Genomic DNA, 19828 nt, shown 5'->3' on the forward strand with positions numbered 1-19828 from the left:
GGTATAGCATCATTCTGGAACCCCTTTCCTCTTCGGGAATGAGAGTGGAAAGGTTCTCCTTATACCGTGGGTCGAGCAGTGTGTACACCCAGTAATCTGCAGTGGCCAGAATGCGTGTAACGCGAGGGTCACGAGAAAGGCATCCTAACATGAAGTCAGCCATGTGTGCCAGGGTACCTGTACCCAACACATGGCTGTCCTCACTAGGAAGATCACTTTTTGGATCCTTCTCCTCCTCCTCTGGCCATACACGCTGAAAGGATGACAGGCAAGCAGCAGGTGTACCCTCACCAGTGGGCCAAGCTGTCTCTTCCCCCTCCTCCTCATGCTCCTCCCCCTCCTCCTCCTCCTCAATGCGCTGAGATGTAGACATGAGGGTGCTCTGACTATCCAGCGACATACTGTCTTCCCACGCCTCCGTTTACGAGTGCAAAGCGTCTGCCTTTATGCTTTGCAGGAAACTTCTCAAGAGGCATAGCAGAGGAATGGTGAAGCTAATGATTGCAGCATCCCCGCTCACCATCTGGGTAGACTCCTCAAAGTTTCCAAGGACCTGGCAGATGTCTGCCAACCAGGCCCACTCTTCTGTAAAGAATTGAGGAGGCTGACTCCCACTACGCCACCCATGTTGGAGTTGGTATTCCACAATAGCTCTACGCTGCTCATAGAGCCTGGCCAACATGTGGAGCGTAGAGTTCCACCGTGTGGGCACGTCGCAAAGCAGTCGGTGCACTGACAGATTAAACCAATGTTGCAGGGTCCGCAGGGTGGCAGCGTCCGTCTTGGAGTTGCGGAAATGTGCGATGACCCGGCGCACCTTTCTGAGCAGGTATGACAAGTGTGGGTAGCTTTTCAGAAAGCGCTGAACCACCAAATTAAAGACATGGGCCAGGCATGGCACGTGCGTGAGGCTGCTGAGCTGCAGAGCCTCCACCAGGTTACGGCCGTTGTCACACACGACCATGCCCGGTTGGAGGCTCAGCGGCGCAAGCCAGCGGTCGGTCTGCTCTGTCAGACCCTGCAGCAGTTCGTGGGCCATGTGCCTCTTCTCTCCTAAGCTGAGTAGTTTCAGCACGGCCTGCTGACGCTTGCCCACCGCTGTGCTGCCGTGCCGCGCGACACCGACTGCTGGCGACGTACTGCTGCTGACACATCTTGATTGCGAGACAGAGGTTGCGTAGGAGGAGGAGGAGGGTGGTTTAGTGGAGGAAGCATACACCGCCGCAGAAACCAGCACCGAGCTGGGGCCCGCAATTCTGGGGGTGGGTAGGACGTGAGCGGTCCCAGGCTCTGACTCTGTCCCAGCCTCCACTAAATTCACCCAATGTGCCATCAGGGAGATATAGTGGCCCTGCCCACCTGTGCTTGTCCACGTGTCTGTTGTTAAGTGGACCTTGGCAGTAACCGCGTTGGTGAGGGCGCGTACAATGTTGCGGGAGACGTGGTCGTGCAGGGCTGGGACGGCACATCGGGAAAAGTAGTGGCAACTGGGAACCGAGTAGCGCGGGGCCGCTGCCGCCATCATGCTTTTGAAAGCCTCCGTTTCCACAAGCCTATACGGCAGCATCTCCAGGCTGATCAATTTGGCAATGTGCACGTTTAACGCTTGAGCGTGCGGGTGCGTGGCGGTGTACTTGCGCTTGCGCTCAAACAGTGGCTCTAGCGACGTCTGGACGCTGCGCTGAGAGACATTGCTGGATGGGGCCAAGGACAGCGGAGGTGAGGGTGTGGGTGTAGGCCAGGAGACGGTAGTGCCTATGTCCTCAGAGGGGGGTTGGATCTCAGTGGCAGGTTGGGGCACAGGGGAGAGGCAGTGGTGCAAACCGGAGGCGGTGAACGGCCTTTGTCCCACCTTGTGGGGTGCTTGGCCATCATATGCCTGCGCATGCTGGTGGTGGTGGCTCCCCAGCTGATCTTGGCGCGACAAAGGTTGCACACCACTGTTCGTCGGTCGTCAGGCGTCTCTGTGAAAAACTGCCACACCGTAGAGCACCTTGACCTCTGCAGGGTGGCATGGCGCAAGGGGGCGCTTTGGGAAACAGTTGGTGGATTATTCGGTCTGGCCCTGCCTCTACCCCGGCCACCGCACTGGCTCGGCCTGTGCCCACACCCTGACTTGGGCCTCCGCGTCCTCGCCCGCGTCCACGTCCTCTAGGCCTACCCCTACCCCTCAGCATGGTGTATTAGCAGTAGTGCAGAAACAGAACGCTGTAAGTAAATGTGCCGCTTATTGGCCTGTGGTTGGAGGCTGACTTCGCTTACGGAACGCCAGGAAATAATTTTGCGCAAGCCTGCTGTAACACTTAGCTGGCTGCGTATGAATTAGGAGGACAACTACACCCAGCACAGACCCAGTACACTGAGGACAGTCACAGGCAGCCCAAATAGATTTTTTTCCCCAAATGTTTTTGGAAAGGCCCACTGCCTATATACACTGTATATGTCTTCTGTCCCTGCGTCACCACTACTGGCCCTGGAGTATGTAAAATAACTGCAGACTGTTGCACTGTGGACTGGAATACAGCGGTGATTTAACAGCCAACACAGAGCCAGGAAATAATTTTGCGCAAGCCTGCTGTAACACTTAGCTGGCTGCGTATGAATTAGGAGGACAACTACACCCAGCACAGACCCAGAACACTGAGGACGGCAGCCCAAATAGATTTTTTTTCCCAAATGTTTTTGGAAAGGCCCACTGCCTATATTCAATCAATATATATCTTCTGTCCCTGCCTCACAATATATGTCATCTGTCCCTGCCTCACAATATATGTCTTCTGTCCCTGCCTCACAGTATATGTCTTCTGTCCCTGCCTCACAATATATGTCTTCTGTCCCTGCCTCACAGTATATGTCTTCTGTCCCTGCCTCACAATATATGTCTTCTGTCCCTGCCTCACCACCACTACTGGCCCTGAAGTATGTATAATTACTGCAGGGCGCAATGCTCTGCACGGCCGATATACAAAAAGAAAAAAAATGTGCAACACTGCAAAAAGCAGCCTCCACAGTACTGCACACGGTTAGATGTGGCCCTAAGAAGGACCGTTGGGGTTCTTTAAGCCAAAAATACTCCTAACACTCTCCCTATAGCAGCTCCGGCACCAACAGCACTTTCCCTCCTCTATGTCAGAACAAATCTGTGGCGAGCCGCGGGAGAGGCCGATTTTTATACTCGGGTGACACCTGATCTCGCCAGCCACTCACTGCAGGGGGGTAGTATAGGGCTTGAACGTCGCAGGGGGAAGTTGTAATGCCTTCCCTGTCTTTCTATTGGCCAGAAAAGCGCGCTAACGTCTCAGAGATGAAAGTGAAAGTAACTCGAATATCGCGTGGTACTCGTCACGAGTAACGAGCATCTCGAACACGCTAATACTCGAATGAGTATCAAGCTCGGACGAGTACGTTCGCTCATCTCTAGTCATTAAACTATTGAACTAAAACAGAATAATAGAATGTAGAGAAAAAAAAAGAGAGAGAAACAAGTGTTAATTTGTTAGAAAACGCAGCCAAAACTTCCACCTGGAGTTGAATTTATGTTGATCACCATTATTGTTGGCAATGATTTTTTCGTACTCATAGTGATCTACAAGTGTTTCAATCACTTCTTTGGAGTTAGGAGGGCTTTTGGATTTCCATTTTCTTGTAATAATTAGCTTTGCCTCTAGTAAACAGGGACATACCCATTTTCTATATTCATGCGGTACCAGATTGCAATCTAGGAGCAGCAAAGCCAGTTTTGGTTTTTTAGGTATTCCAAGACCTGTTACATCCTGGAGGATTTGAAAGACCTTTTCCCAAAAGGGTTGGATCAGAGGGCACTCCCAAAAGATATGAAATAAACTTCCCTCTCCTCCACACTCCCTCCAACATCGGCTGCTCACACCACGGAAGCTCCTCGCCAAGTTGTATGGGGTGAAATACCATCTCGTAAGCACCTTATAGTGTGTCTGGATGACATTTGCATTTAAAGTGGCTTTATTTGCCCACTCAAAGGAAGTCAGCCATTGTGGTACTGTTATGTTTTCCCCGATGTCCCTCTCCCAATTAAGTAGATGGACCCTTTTTATCTCTCCCATGTCCCCTGACAGGGTGTTATAACATTTTTTTTAGAAATAGTTCTCTGGGATACTTGAGGTTTGGAGAAAATTGGAACTAGTATGGACGGGAATCTACAGCCTACTATTTGGGTTTTATCCAGAAATGATTGGATCTGATAATACATGTAGAGGTGGTTAGTAGAAAGGCCGAATCTTTCTATAAGTGTTTGAAATGGAATGATCTTTTGATCTTCTATAAGATCAGAAATTAGTTTGATGCCTCTTCTTTCCCAATTCCCAATGGAGAGATTAGGAATAAAGTATGTAAGTATCTCTAGCGGAAGTTTCATAGATCCTCTTTCAGGAGATTTTATGAGTTTATAGGTATATATGTTCCAGGCCTGAAGAGTTGTTAGCATGGGAGGAGACAAAGATTGTACATCTAGGGAAATGTGAAGAGTTGGATTGGCGATGCTGAGAATTGAAGCCGGGAGAAGAGACGCTAGAGATTTATTTTGGTTGATATGTCTTTCTATGAGAGGCCAAGGCATTATCTGGGATCCTTCCAGCCACAAGGTTGATTGATTTATGTTTATTGCCTGGTAGTAAGACCAGAGGTTGGGCACTCCCAATCCACCCTGTCTGCGGTTAAGATACAAAATATTAGCTGACACTCTAGGTCTCCTATCTCCCCATACAAAGCTTAGCAGTTGCTTCTGAAAATTATCTATAACGCTGTGTGAGATTGGGTATGCCAATGTACGGAACAGGTATAGAATTTTTGCTAAAGTTAACATTTTGTACCATACTATTCTACCAAACCATGTTGGCTCTTTTTTACTCAGCTGATCTAGCTCTGTTTGGATTGAAGAGAGGAGAGGGTTAAAATTCCAGGGGATAATGTCTTTCAATGGGTAGCATATTTTTATGCCCAGGTATGGGATCGAAGAGGGCCACTGGAAAGAAAACTCTCCTTGTATGTCTCTTCTCAGGTCTAAATTGATATTTATGCCTAGAATTTGAGATTTGCTTATATTGGGACTGTAGTATGAGGCTTTTCCAAACATCTCTACAACCTTTGCCACTCCTGGGGTCTGTCAGGGTTAGGAGCACATCGTCCGCAAAAAGTCCTATTTTATGTCATCTGTTCCCCATAGAGATTCCTCTGATTTCTGGAGATATTCTAATCAACTCTGACATGGGTTCCATGATTAATATGAACAGCAAAGGAGATAAAGGGCAGCCTTGCCGGGTGCCATTAGTTATACAGAAGGATGTTGATAGAGCACTGTCAATCAAGACTTTGGCAGATGGGGCGGTGTATAACGCTTGGATTGCTTTGAGGAAATTTTCCGAGTGGCAAATGCAAACTCCCAATGGAGTCTATCGAATGCCTTCTCTGCGTCCAGGGCAAGGAGGAGAGAAGGCACGCGACTCGACCCCACGCCTGAAATCAAGTTCAATGCCCTCCTGGTGCCATCCGCAGCTTGCCTTCCCCTAACAAATCCTACTTGATCGCTATTCACAATGCTAGGTAAAATTTCTAGGAGTCTTGTGGCCAGACTTTTTGCCATAATTTTTACATCTACGTTTAGTAACGAGATCGGTCTGAAGTTTGCTGTAGAGTCTGTTGTTTTACTCTGTTTAAGGAAGGCAACAATAATTGCTTGTAACATCTCGGTTGGAAGTTCACCTGCAGACATTGCCTCATTAAAGCTCGCAGCAAGATGCGGGGATAGTATATTTGGAAATAATTTATAATATTCACTGGAAAAGCCGCCTGGACCGGGTGATTTAAGTTTTTTTAGGGTTTTAATGGTTTTATGGATCTCTTCTATGGAGATGGGTTCATTTAATTTTTGTACCTGATTATCTATTTTGGGGAGGTTCATTTTGCTTAAGAATTCATTAATTACAACCGTGTTTGGTTGAGTTATAGATGGATCATTTTTTTAAATTGTAGAGTTTTGTGTAAAATTTAGCGAACTCTTCTGCTATATCTTGTGGGTGGGATAGCTGTATTTTAGGATCTTCTGCTTTTAAGATAAACGAAATCTTAGCTCTAATTTGTCTTTTTTTTTTTGCTATGTTGGCCAATAGTTTTGAGGGCTTATCGAAGGAAGAATAATAATTTGCCCTCATAAAATCTGTGTTCTTGTTATATTCTATTAATAAGATTGATCTTAGTTCCCTTCTCAGGGACATCAGCGCTTTTTGTCCATCAATTGTTGTGTGGTTCTGCAATGCCCTCTCTTGATTTTGTATTTGAATCAGGAGATTGTCAATTTGCGTTTGCTTGTACTTTTTGTGCTGAGCGCTCATTTTTATTAAGATTCCTCCGATGAAGGCCTTATGAGCATTCCAAATTGAAAAAAAACGCTCACATCCGAGCCCGTGTTCAATCTGAAGTACTCTTTCAAATGGTTTCTAATTGTAGATGTATTACGAGGAGATTTAAGAAGTGTCATATTGTTTCGCCATATCCTAGCATGTCCCTGAGCTTCTCCTAGATTGAGTTTTAGAATAATGGGGTATGATCAGACCAGGTGGTCAATCCTATTTCTGAGGCTGTGGCTTTAGAGAGTGTCCACCTATCAACTAAAAACATGTCAATTCGTGAAAATGAATTGTGACATGGCGAATAAAAGGTGTATTCCCTGGAGGAAGAATTGAGGCATCTAAAAGAGTCGTATAGCATTTCTTTATGTAACCAGGGAAGTAGTATGGGTGCTGTTCTGTGTTTAGTCATAGAATCTATTGTTTTGTCTGAAGTTAGATTAAAGTCCCCACAAATGATCAACTTCCCTCTCTGCATTTTTTAAATTTTTCTGATAACTTTGTTCAAAAAGGAGATCTGGCCACTGTTAGGGGCATAAATATTTGCTAGAGTGATTTGCTTCTCATTAAGAGTACCCACAAGTATAAGGTATCTTCCTCCTGGGTCTGAAATTTGTTTTGTTATTAAAAAATTTGCAGTTGCTCTAAAAGCTATCAGAACCCCTGCATGTTTCTTCTTCTGCGCACTTGCTGAAAATATCTGAGGGTAGTGTTTATTAGAGAATTTTGTAACTGGGTTGTGCAGAAAATGTGTTTCCTGGACCCATAATATATCGGCTTTAAGTCGAGTTGCGTCTCTCCACAAAAGTGACCTTTTAAAAGGAGAATTTAGCCCCCTAGCATTTTGCGAAATAACCTTAACTGACATAATAATTGAATAACAAGCATGTCATTGTGGAAATTTGGAGACTTACTGTGCATATACAGAATCTAGTCAATGCTGCAACACAAATGTCAATAGAACAGTCAAAGCCGCCATCAACATCTGACATCTTCAGATTTTTGCATTCTCTTTGGGTGACAAACTGAAAAAAGAAACAAGTCAACATAGTAGGTGTTATAGCAGGAATTATTGCCCGCACAGTTGGAAGGCGATGATAATAGTCCACCTGACAGTGGCAGCCTTCTACTGTAGGTGATTTTGCTTAATCTGTCCCATTTAACTATAACGTATTATCTATGTATTTGTTTTCAGCGAGATTAGATGAGATATCCTTTGTGAGGAAATGAGTTAAGACTAGGGATGAGCGAGCATACTCGGAAAAGCACTACTCGCTCGAGTAATGTGCTTTATCCGAGTATCGCAGTGCTCGTCCCTGAAGATTCGGGTGCCGGCACGGAGCGGGGAGCTGCAGGGGAGAGCGGGGAGGAACGGAGGGGAGATCTCTCTCTCCCTCTCTCCCGCCCGCTCTCCCCTGCTCCCCACTGCGACTCACCTGTCAGCCGCAGCGGCACCCGAATCTTCAGGGACGAGCACAGCGATACTCGGATAAAGCAAATTACTCGAGCGAGTAGTGCTTTTCCGAGTATGCTCACTCATCCCTAGTTAAGACCATTCGTTATTAATTTTCTTTAATCCCTGTTTTGGTGCATCTTTTTGGGTCTTGTCAACCGATACTCCCCATTTTGACATAAGTTTTTCTCGTTCCCCAGGGGAAGTTATTATATGCAGGATACCGTCTCTGTGAATTAGGAGCTTTGTTGGGAATCCCCACTGATATAGGATTTTAGCAGTACGTAGAGCCTGTGTAATTGGCAGAAAAGCTCTTCTTGCTTGCATGGTTGCAGGGGAGAGGTCTGCAAAGAGGTGTATGTTGGAGTATGGCGCAGGCAGCGGGTTCGCTGTATGTGAGGCGTACATTAAAGCCTCTTTCACGTGGAAAAAATAAATTCTCGCGATAGTGTCCCTTGGTATTTTTTCTGGAAGATGGCTAGGTTTAGGCAATCTGTGAATTCTATCAATTGTAAGCTCCTGATGTGGAGTGCCCGGAAGCAGAGCAGACATAAGCTTTGACAGATATTCTTTTAATTCACCCTGACTGACGCTCTTAGGAACTCCCCTCAATTTTATGTTATTGCGCCTACTCCTATCCTCCAAATCCGCCATCTTATTTTTTTTTACAGCTGTCACCTCTTCTTCCAGAGAGTAATGCGCATCTATCAGAGAGTTATGGGATGTAGTTAACTCCTTCATTTTGTTTTCCACGTGATCTGTGCGGTCACCTAGTTCCTGTATAGAGGAATTAAATGCTGCAGAAATGCTGGAAATATCACTTTGTAAGGATCCTATCAAGGCAAGAATTATATTTTTTATAAATTCTTCAGAGGCTGGCTGTTTAGATGTAGGGAGATTTAGAATAAAGTCCTCTTCATCTGGTGCATATCTGTTCTGCATTGCTTGGGCCTGGTTTACTGTTGGAGACTGAGAGGAAAGCCTGGGTCTCTGCTTCTCCGGGCTAGCAGAGGGAGATGCAGTGTCGGAGGTATGCTGTTTATGGCTCAACGCCATTTTATTGTGCACAGCAGAGCTGGTGTGGGATCTTATAATGGAGTCACTCACCCCCTCCCGAAGGAATTCCTCTGATCTCTGACCGAGCGGTGTCTGCACGCTGTCAGCAGTATTGCCGGCTCCATCAGACATGTGAGGAGAGTCGGGACGCGCTGAATCTCTCTGCTCTGAAACTGTAGAAGAGGGGTATCCATGGCTCTGCACAGCGTGATCATGGCCATTGCTCCGCGCTGTGAAGAAGTCCTTTGCCCGCTGCGGCTGAGCTCTTGGTGGCTTCCTCTTTGTCATGGCTCTCAACATGAAGGTTTCTCCTGTGGGTATCTTTATTTCCAATCTCTGGGACACTTTATTTTAGTTGTTTTAAGACTATTGCCGAGTGGAGCCTAAAATATAGCTGCCGTCTCGGTTGCAGTCAGGCCACGCCCCCTCAAGATTTTACTTTTAAATTATTGAGCCAAGAAATAAATACCACATATATAATATTGTGTAGGTCACAGTTAGAGATGAGCGAGCATACTCGTCCGAGCTTGATGCTCATTCGAGTATTAGGGTGTTCGAGATGCTCGTTACTCGAGACGAGCACCACGCGGTACTTGAGTCAATTACATTTCCTTCCCTGAAATTTTTGCGCCATTTTCTGGCCAATAGACATGCAGGGAAGGCATTACAACTTCCTCTTGTGAGGTTCCAGCCCGATCCCAGCCCCCTGCAGTGAGGGGCTGGCGAGATCAGGTGACCCCCGAATATTTAAATCATTCCTGCCTCAGTGTTGGCGTCTCCAAGAACCCCAACAGTCCTTCTTAGGGCCACATCTTACTGTGTTACTGTGTGCATTACTGTTGTGGCTGCTAGGGGCAGTTTTGCACATTTTTTTTTTTCATCTTGGGCTCTGCAGACTATTGTGTTCTCAGTCTGCAGCCAATTATACAGAGTATATGGGAAGTATTGGTGAGGCAGGGACAGTGGTTAGTGTGGAATCCTGTGTACAAGGACCAAAACGGTCCTTCTTAGGGCCACATCTTACCGTGTGCATTACTGTTGTGGCTGCTAGAAGCAGTTTTGCACCATTTTTTTTTTTCATCTTGGGCTCTGCAGACTATTGCGTTATCAGTCTGCAGCCAATTATACAGAGTATAGGTAAAGTATTTATGAGGCAGGGACAGTGGGTAGTGTGGAATCCTGTGTACAAGAACCACAACGGTCCTTCTTAGGGCCACATCTTACCGTGTGCTTTACTGTTGTGGCTGCTAGGAGCAGTTTTGCACAATTTTTTTTTTTCATCTTGGGCTCTGCAGACTATTGTGTACCCAGTCTGCAGCCAATTATACAGAGTATAGGAGAAGTATTGGTGAGGCAGGGACAGTGCTACAGTAAAATCCGGTCAACAAGTACCCCATAAAAGCTCCTGCTTAGGGCTATCTGTGACCGTGTGCATTTAACTCCGTGGCTGCTGGCAGTTGTAGTACCTCACTATTGCACAGCTAGGCTTCCATATAATTTTTTTCCTGGGTGCAGTTTGCGTAACATAAGCACTGTTTCCCTCCATTCCTCAATTATTGCACGCCAATAATTCAAAGTTTTTTTTTACACCACTGTGTGTCTGCCGTCAACTGCACGCACAGCGGACGGCGACAGCCCCCGATAGAGGGAAACTCAGATAGACACTATATAGCCTGCATTGTATTTCCCAAAAATTAAAAAAAAAAAAAACAACCTCTTACGGCTAGCTGTGACCCTCTGCATTTCTCTACATGGCTGCTGTGAGTTCAGGAGTATCAGTATTTCATATTGCACAGCTAGGCCTGCTTGCAGACTTCCGAATTATTTTTTTCCTGGCTGCAGTTTGCGTAACATAAGCGCTGTTTCCCTCCAACTGCAGCCCAATAATTCTAAGGTTTTTTACACCGCTGTGTGTCTGCCGTCAAATGCACGCACAGCGGACGGCGACAGCCCCCGATAGAGGGAAACTCAGATAGACGCTATATAGCCTGCACTGTATTTCCCCCCAAAAAAACTTCTTACGGCTAGCTGTGACCCTCTGCATTTCACTACGTGACTGCTGTGACTTCAGGTGTATCAGAATTGCATATTGCACAGCTAGGCCTGCTTGCAGGCTTCTGTATAAGTTTTTTCCTGGCTGCAGATTGCGTAATATAAGCGCTGTTTCCTTCCAAATGCACGCCAATAATTCAAAGGTTTTTTACACCGCTTTGTGTCGGCTGTATTTGTAATCCACCATGCTGAGGGGTAGGGGTAGGGCTAGAGGACGTGGACGTGGACGCGGGCGAGGACGCGGAGTTCCAAGTGAGGGTGTGGGAATAGGCCGAGTTCCTGGTTCAGGTTAATCGCAGCCGGCTGCTGCGGGATTAGGAGAGAGGAAAGTTTCTGAGGTCCCCAGCTTCATATCACAATTTTTGGGTCCACGTCGTAGACCTTTATTACAAAATGAGATGTGTGAGCAGGTCCTGTCGTGGATGGCAGAAAGTGCATCTAGCAATGTCTCCAGCAACCTGTCTTCTACGCCGTCCACTGCTGTAACTCTGAATCCTCTTGCTGCTGCTCCTCCTTCCTCCCAGCCTCCTCACTCCATGAAAATGACACATTCTGAAGAGCAGGCAGATTCCTAGGAACTGTTCTCAGGCCCCTGCCCTGACTGGGAAAAAAATGGTTCCTCTCCCACCTGAGGAGTTTGTCGTGACTGATGCCCAACCTTTGGAAAGTTCACGTGGTCCGGGTGATGAGGCTGGGGACTTCCAGCAACTGTCTCAAGAGCTTTCAGTGGCTGAGGAGGTCAATAATGATGATGAGACATAGTTGTCTATCAGTGAGGCAGTAGAAAGGGCTGTAAGTCTGAGGGAGGAGCGCACAGAGGATTCGAAGGAAGAGCCACTGAACGATGAGTTGACTGACCCCACCTGGGTTGAAAAGCCAACTGAGGAAAGGTCTTCAGAGGGGGAGGCAAGTGCAGCAGCAGGACAGGTTGGAAGAGGCAATGGGATGGCCAGGGGTAGAGGCAGGGCCAGAGCGAATAATCCTCCAACTGTTTACCAAAGCACCCCCTCGCAACAAGCCACTGTGCAGAGGCCAAGGTGCTCAAAGGTGTGGCAGTTTTTCACTGAGATGACCGACGAACAGTGTTGTGCAACCTTTGTCATGCCAAGATCAGCCGGGGAGCCACCACTACCATCCTCACCACCACCAGCATGCGCGGGCTTATGATGGCCAAGCACCGCACAAGGTGGGACGAAGGCTATTCACCGCCTCCGGGTCGCACCACTGCCTCTCCCCCTGTGCCCCAACCTGCCACTCAAATCCAACACCCCTCTCAGGACACAGGCACGAGCGTCTCCCGGCCTGCACCCACACCCTCACCTCCGCTATCCTCGGCCTCATCCAGCAATGTCTCTCAGCGCAGGGCCCAGCTGTCACTAGCGCAAGCTTTGGAGCGAAAGCCACGCACCCGCATGCTCAAGCTTTAAAAGTGTACATCGCGAAATTGATCACCACGGAGATGCTGCCGTACACGCTTGTGGAAACTGAGGCTTTCAAAAACATGATGGCGGCGGCGGCCTAGCGCTACTCAGTCCCCAGTCGCCACTATTTTTCCCAATGTGCCGTCCCAGCCCTGCACGACCACGTCTCCCGCAACATTGTACACGCCCTCACCAATGCGGTTACTGAGAAGGTCCACTTAACAATGGACATGTGGACAAGCACAGGCGGGCAGGGCCACTATATCTCCCTGACGGCACATTGAGTGAATTTAGTGGAGGCTGGGACCGAGTCAGAGCCTGGGACCGCTCACGTCCTACCCACCCCCAGAATAGCGGGCCCCAGCTCGGTGCTGGTATCTGCAGTGGTGTATGCCACCTCCTCCTCCTACGCAACCTCTACCTCGCAATTAAGATTTATCAGCAGCTCGTTGCCAGCAGTCGGTGTCGGGCAGTGTGGCAGCACAACGATGGGCAATTGTCAGCAGGCTGTTCTGAAACTAATCAGCTAAGGAGAGAAGAGGCAAGCGGCCCACGAACTGTTGCATGGTCTGACAGAGCAGACCGACCGCTGGCTTTCGCCGCTGAGCCTCCAACCGGGCATGGTCGAGTGTGACAACGGCCGTAACCTAGTGGCGGCTCTGCAGCTCTGCAGCCTCACGCACGTGCCATGCCTGGCCCACATCTGTAATTTGGTGGTTCAGCGATTTCTGAAAAACTACCCACACTTGTCAGACTTCCTCGGCAAGGTGCGCCGGGTCAGCGCACATTTACGCAAGTCCAATACGGACGCTGCCACCCTGCGGACCCTGCAACATCGGTTTAATCTGCCAGTGCACCGACTGCTGTCCGTCGTGCCCACACAGTGGAATTCTATGCTGCACATGTTGGCCAGGCTGTATGAGTAGCGTAGAGCTATAGTGGAATACCAACTCCAACATGGGTGGCGTAGTGGGAGTCAGCCTCCTCAATTCTTTACAGAGGAGTGGGCCTGGATGGCAGATGCCAGGTCCTTGGAAACTTTGAGGAGTCTACCAAGATGGTGAGCGGCGATAATGCAATCATTAGCGTCACCATTCCTCTGCTATGCCTGTTGAGAAGCTCCCTGCTAAGCATAAAGGCTGACGCTTTGCGGTCGGAACAGGAGACGGGGTATGCCGCTTGATAGCCAGACCACCCTCATGTCTATATCTCTGCGCGTTTTGGAGGAGGGGGAGGAGCAGGAGGAGGAGGGGGAAGAGACAGCTGGGCCCACTGCAGAGGGTACCCATACTGCTTGCCTCTCATCAGTTCAGTGTGTATGGTCTGTGGACGAGGAGGGGGAGGAGGATCCTGAAACTGATCTTCCTAGTGAGGACAGCGATGTGTTGCGTACAGTTACCCTGGCACACAAGGCTGACTTCATGTTAGGATGCCTTTCTCGTGACCCCCGTGTTACACGCATAATGGCCACTACGGATTATTGGGTGTACACACTGCTCGACCCACGGTATAAGGAGAACCTTTCCACTCTCATTCCCGAAGAGGAAAGGGGTTAGAGAGTGATGCAATACCACAGGGCCCTGGTGGACAAACTGATGGTAAACTTCCCATCTGACAGCGCTAGCGGCAGAAGGCGCAGTTCCGAGGGCCAAGTACCAGGGGAGGCGCGGAGATCAGGCAGCATGTTCAGCGCAGGCAGGGGAACACTCTCCAAGGCCTTTGCCAGCTTTATGGCTCCCCAGCAAGACTGTGCCACCACTCCCCAGTCAAGACTGAGTCGGAGGGGGCACTGTAAGAAGATGGTGAGGGAGAGACGATCGTACCACCGTCCTCAGCGACATCTTTACTCCGTACAACTACTGGGTGTCAAAGCTGGATACAAGGCACGAACTCGTGCTGTATGCCCTGGAGGTGCTTGCTTGCCCTACCGCTAGCGTCTTGTCAGAGAGGGTGTTTAGTGCAGCTGGGGGAATAATCACGGATAAGCGCACCCGCCTGTCAACTGACAGTGCCGACATGCTTACACTCATAAAGATGAGCAATGCCTGGATTTCCCCAGACTTCTCTTCTCCACCACTATACTTCTGCAACAGAAATGTTACTTCGGTCTGCCTATACTTCTGCTCCTGAAATGTTACTGGAGTCTGTCTGTACTGCTGCAACTGAAATGTTACTGGGGTCTGTTCTTTCTGTTCTTACTGAAATGTTACTGGGGTCTGTCTGAACTGCTGCAACTGAAATGTTACTGGGGTCTGTCCCTACTGTTACTACTGAAATGTTACTGGGGTCTGTCTGAACTACTGCCACTAAAATGTTAACAGGGTCTGTCTATACTGCTGCAACTGAAATGTTACTGGGGTCTGTACCTACTGTTACTACTGAAATGTTACTGGGGTATGTCCCTACTGATACTACTGAAATGTTACTGGGGTATGTCCCTACTGATACTACTGAAATGTTACTGGGGTCTGTCTGAAATGCTGCCACTGAAATGTTACTGGGGGCTGTCCCTACTGCTGCACCAGAAGTGTTACTGGGGACTGTTCCTACTGTTACTACTGAAATGTTACTGGGGTCTGTACCTACTGATACTTCTGAAATGTTACTGGGGTCTGTCTGAACTGCTGCCACTGAAATGTTACTGGGGTCTGTCTATACTGCTGCAACAGAAATGTTACTGGGGTCTCTCCCTATTGATACTACTGAAATGTTACTGGGGTCTGTCTGAACTGCTGCAACTGAAATGTACTGGGGACTGTCCCTACTGTTACTACTGAAATGTTACTGGGGTCTGTCTGAACTGCTGCCACTGAAATGTTACTGGGGTCTGTCTATACTGCTGCAACTGAAATGTTACTGGGGTCTGTTCCCACTGATACTACTGAAATGTTAATGGGGTCAGTCTGAACTGCTGCCACTGAAATGTTACTGGGGGCTGTCCCTGCTGTTACTACTGAAATGTTACTGGGGTTTGTCCCCACTGATACTTCTGAAATGTTACTGGGGTCTGTCTGAACTGCTGCCACTGAAATGTTACTGGGGTCTGTCTGAACTGCTGCCACTGAAATGTTAATGGGGTCTGTCTGAACTGCTGCCACTGAAATGTTACTGGGGGCTGTCTATACTGCTGCAACAGAAATGTTACTGGGGTCTGTCTCTACTGTTACTACTGAAATGTTACTGGGGTCTGTCCCCACTGATACTACTGAAATGTTACTGGGGTCTGTCTGAACTGCTGCCACTGAAATTTTAATGGGCTCTGTCTGAACTGTTGCCACTGAAATGTTAATGGGGTCTGTCTGAACTGCTGCCACTGAAATGTTAATGGGGTCTGTCTATACTGCTGCAACAGAAATGTTACTGGGGTCTGTCTCTACTGTTACTACTGAAATGTTACTGGGGTATCTCCCTATTGATACTACTGAAATGTTACTGGGGTCTGCCACCTCCTCTGAAGCCTCCCCCTCCTCCTCCTCGTCCTCCTCCAACAATGAAAACATTCTAGGCAAATGGTTAAGATTTGGTCCCTTTTGCGGCAGTCCAAGAATTTCACCTAAAATGGCACCATAGGAATGCCCCCCCCCCCCCCCGCCCCCGCCCCCCCACATACTCCCGGACTGATTGATGAGGCCTTTACTTGTGATCATCTTTGGTAATTCCTGACAAAGATGAGTGGTATAGCCAGAAACTTGCATTGCTAACACGTTGAAATGGTCCACAGAAAACATATGAATGAAGCCTTTCTATATTTCTGATTGAGATGAGGAGGAGTTCCGACTTTTAGTTCCTAGAATCCCTTTTTCATTGCTATCGAATGCCCCTCTAGTCTCAGAAAATACTAGCTTTTCCACATAGCTGTTGTCGCTTCCACTTTTGTTCTGAGGCTTCACTGTTGTCCATTGGCTCTTATTCGCATCTGAAGGTTTGATTTTGCCCATGGAGGCACAATTCAAGGTGGAGGCGCGGAACTGAGCCTGACCCTGGGCCCGCTAACGTCCTTCCCACACAGACTATAGCGGGTCCTGGTCATGCCGTCTTGGCCTTGTAATGCCACCTCCTCCTCCCGCTTGGGGTCAGGGGATCAGCAATGCGCATGATGAATTTTCTCTCATGTTACCACAGTTATCGGAGAAACTTGTTTGGGCCAAAGGAGAGGAGCGTAACTGCATTAACGTTAGAGGGGTCTGCTCAGCTGCAGAAATGTTACAGGGGCCTGCCAATACTGCTGCTACATAAATGTTTGTGGGGTCAGCGTATACGTGTGCAACTAAAATGTTACTGGGGTCAGTCTATACTGTTACAACTGAAATGATCCTAATACTGGGCTCTGCCTATCTTGCTGCAACTGAAATTTTACTGGGGTCTCTCTATACTTTTACTAATGAAATGTTACTAATACTGGGCTCTGCCTATACTGCTGCTACGGAAATGTTACTGGGGTCTGTCTATAGTATTAAAAGTGAAATCTTACAAATACTGGGCTCTGCCTATACTGCTGCTACGGAAATGTTACTGGGGTCTGTCAATACTGTAACTACAGAAATGTTACTGGGGTCTCTCTATACTGTTACTACGAAAATGTTACTAATAATGAGCTCGGCCTATACTGCTGCTACGGAAATGTTTCTGGGGTCTGTCTATACTGTTACTACTGAAATCTTACTAATACTGGGGCTCTGCCTATACTGCTGCTACTGAAATGTTACAGGGGTCAGTCTATAATGTAACTACAGAAATGTTACTGGGGTCTACCTAGACTTCTGCAACATAAATGTTAGTGGGTCAGCTTATACCTTTGCTACAGGAATACTACAGGGATCTGTGCATAGTATGGGTGCACTAAGTTTCCCCTTGGCGGTATTCTACGTATCTGGCCCAAAAAAATCCCAGCCTGACTGGGGCATGCAGTGTGGGCCGAAGCCCACCTGTATTTTATCAGATGTTAGCTCAGCTGTCCGGGGCACTGCAATGGGATTTATTTATGTACCGTCGGTGGGTTCCAGGGAGCCACCCGTGCTGTGGGTGCACGCAGACTTCCCATAGGGGAGTTGTACCTGCCTGTGACTATTAATTAAACAAAACCCAGTCTGACTCGGGCATGCAGTGTGGGCCGAAGCCCACCTGTATTTTATCTGACGTTAGCTCTGCTGTGCAGGGAACTACAATGGGACTTCTTAATGTACCGTCGGTGGCTTCCTGGGACCCACCCATGCTGTGGGTCCACACAGACTTCCCAGAGCGGAGTTGTACCTGCCTGTGACTACGAAAAAAGGCCAGACTGACTAGGGCATGGAGTGTGGGCCGAAGCCAACCTGTACTTTATCTCACATTAGCTCAGCTATCCGGGGCACTGCATTGGGACTAACAAGACGAGCGATACAGCGCTAATGAGTCGTTCACAGCTACGCTAGCATTGGAGTCCGCTCTAGGCCCGCAATTGCTGAGGGTTTGTGCAGAGACCTGTGTCCTGGGTGCAGTGAAAGTCTGCTTCCTGCCTACGATTGCTGAAGCTGTGGGCCGAGCCGTATGTTGTCGGTGCGGTGCAAGTCTGCCATGTTTGACCGCTCAGATTTATTTATTGTTCATGTCTTGGGTTGCCTAGGACCCACCTATGCTGTTGGTGCACACTTAGTTCCCATCGCGGTGTTTGACCTGTCTGGCAGAAAGACACTGACTGACTTGGGTAGGGGGCAGAGTGCAGATAGCTTTCCCCTTGCGGTGTCGGTTGATCTATGCAACATCTAGACAGAATGAATACTGCGTGGGCACATGGATTTCCCATAGCTATGCCCACGTTTGCAGCTCCTGACGGAGGTGGCACAGGATTGGAATGAAGATGGAACGTCAATCTATTAGTAATTCTCAACAACATTGTGGGCTATCGCCCCCCCCCCCCTCCCTTTCAAAGAGGGTCACTGCCTGGCCCTGCCAACTGTCTGCAGTGTGTGCCTCTAGTTCCTCCTCATGGCAGACGCACTTATAAATAGACATGAGTGTGGTGTGGCTATAAAGCCAGCGTGTAATATATAAAGCGATGGCAGCATACACGGTTTCAAGATGGTTTTTCCTTTTATTTCCTTCACAGATGGTAATACAACGTTTCGACTTGCGTCTTTTTCAAGTATGCACTCCCCCCCATACACTGCACATATATATATATACCAAAAGATTTAATCACATATCCAATCACAACCTGCCTTGCTGTGATCTCTCCTCCTCCTGCACATGTTGTATGTAATTACTGCCATGGCGCGCCTCCGTGTCAGTCCAGAGTCTCCATTCACTTCACTGCAGCTGTGCAGCATCAGAGATAGTTCCTATTGATCCAGGGACTTTCAACAAACTTTATTGTCCAGGGACTTTCAACAAACTTTATTGTCCAGGGACTTTCAACAAACTTTATTGTACATGGACGGCATACAGCAGAGCCTCCAAAAGGCAATATTACCTCATCATTGCAACAAGGAACCACTGTATTTAGGAAATCTATTAGGAGATCGCTCCAAAGTACTGCCACACATGTCCAAATCAGTAGTAAGACATATAGATATTCATAAATGCATTTATTGCTCGTAATTTGTTGTACCCAATAATGGTAATATACCACGATGGGTATATCAAGATACACATTATCCATTAGATGCTATACAGATATGCAAAAATAAAAATAACTAAATGCAATTTATATATCAAATATCAAACAGCATATAATGCATATATGTAGATAAATTGGTGAGACGTGAGGTGGGCACGGAGGTCGCCATGTCGGAGAGACCACGTAATATCAATGACAAGACAAAAAAAACAATTAAAATCCATCCCTTGCGGGTGTTTAAAAGTGTGCTGCTGACATCCATCTACATACTATAAAGCCAGCGTGTGGCATGAGGGCAGCTAAAGACTGCACAGGGACAGTTTTGTGTGCGCTGCGGACGCAGGGTCATGCGAGGGGGTTGGGCAGCATGTAACCCAGGGGAAGAGGCAACGGTGTGTCTGGCAGGCAGTACTTGTGCTTGGTTGGAGGTAGTTTGGTGCTTAGCTATGGTGTGCCTTGCTAATGAGGGTTTGTCCGAAGTAAAAATTGTTAGGGGGGTGCTCACTCTTGCCGCTATTGTGGCTTAATAGTGAGACCTGGGAACCTGAGATGCAGCCCTGCATGTTGCCCCTCGCCTGCCCTATCCATATCTGTGTCGTTTTCATCACTTTCGTTGGTTTTGAAGATTTACACAAATGAAAACTTTAGCGAGCATCGGCGATATACAAAAATGCTCGAGTCGCCCATTTACTTCAATGGGGTTCGTTACTCGAAACGAACGCTCGAGCATCGTGGAAATTTCGACTCGAGTAACAAGCACCCGAGCATTTTGGTGCTCGCTCATCTCTAGTCACAGTCATGCTGCTAAACCAGCTTTGATCCATGGAGGCATAGACTCTACAGGACTGTTTACAGTGCCATGTCTTGCGCAAGA

This window comes from Eleutherodactylus coqui, chromosome 7 (assembly GCF_035609145.1).
Source record: "Eleutherodactylus coqui strain aEleCoq1 chromosome 7, aEleCoq1.hap1, whole genome shotgun sequence".
NCBI classification, from domain to species: Eukaryota; Metazoa; Chordata; class Amphibia; order Anura; family Eleutherodactylidae; genus Eleutherodactylus; species Eleutherodactylus coqui.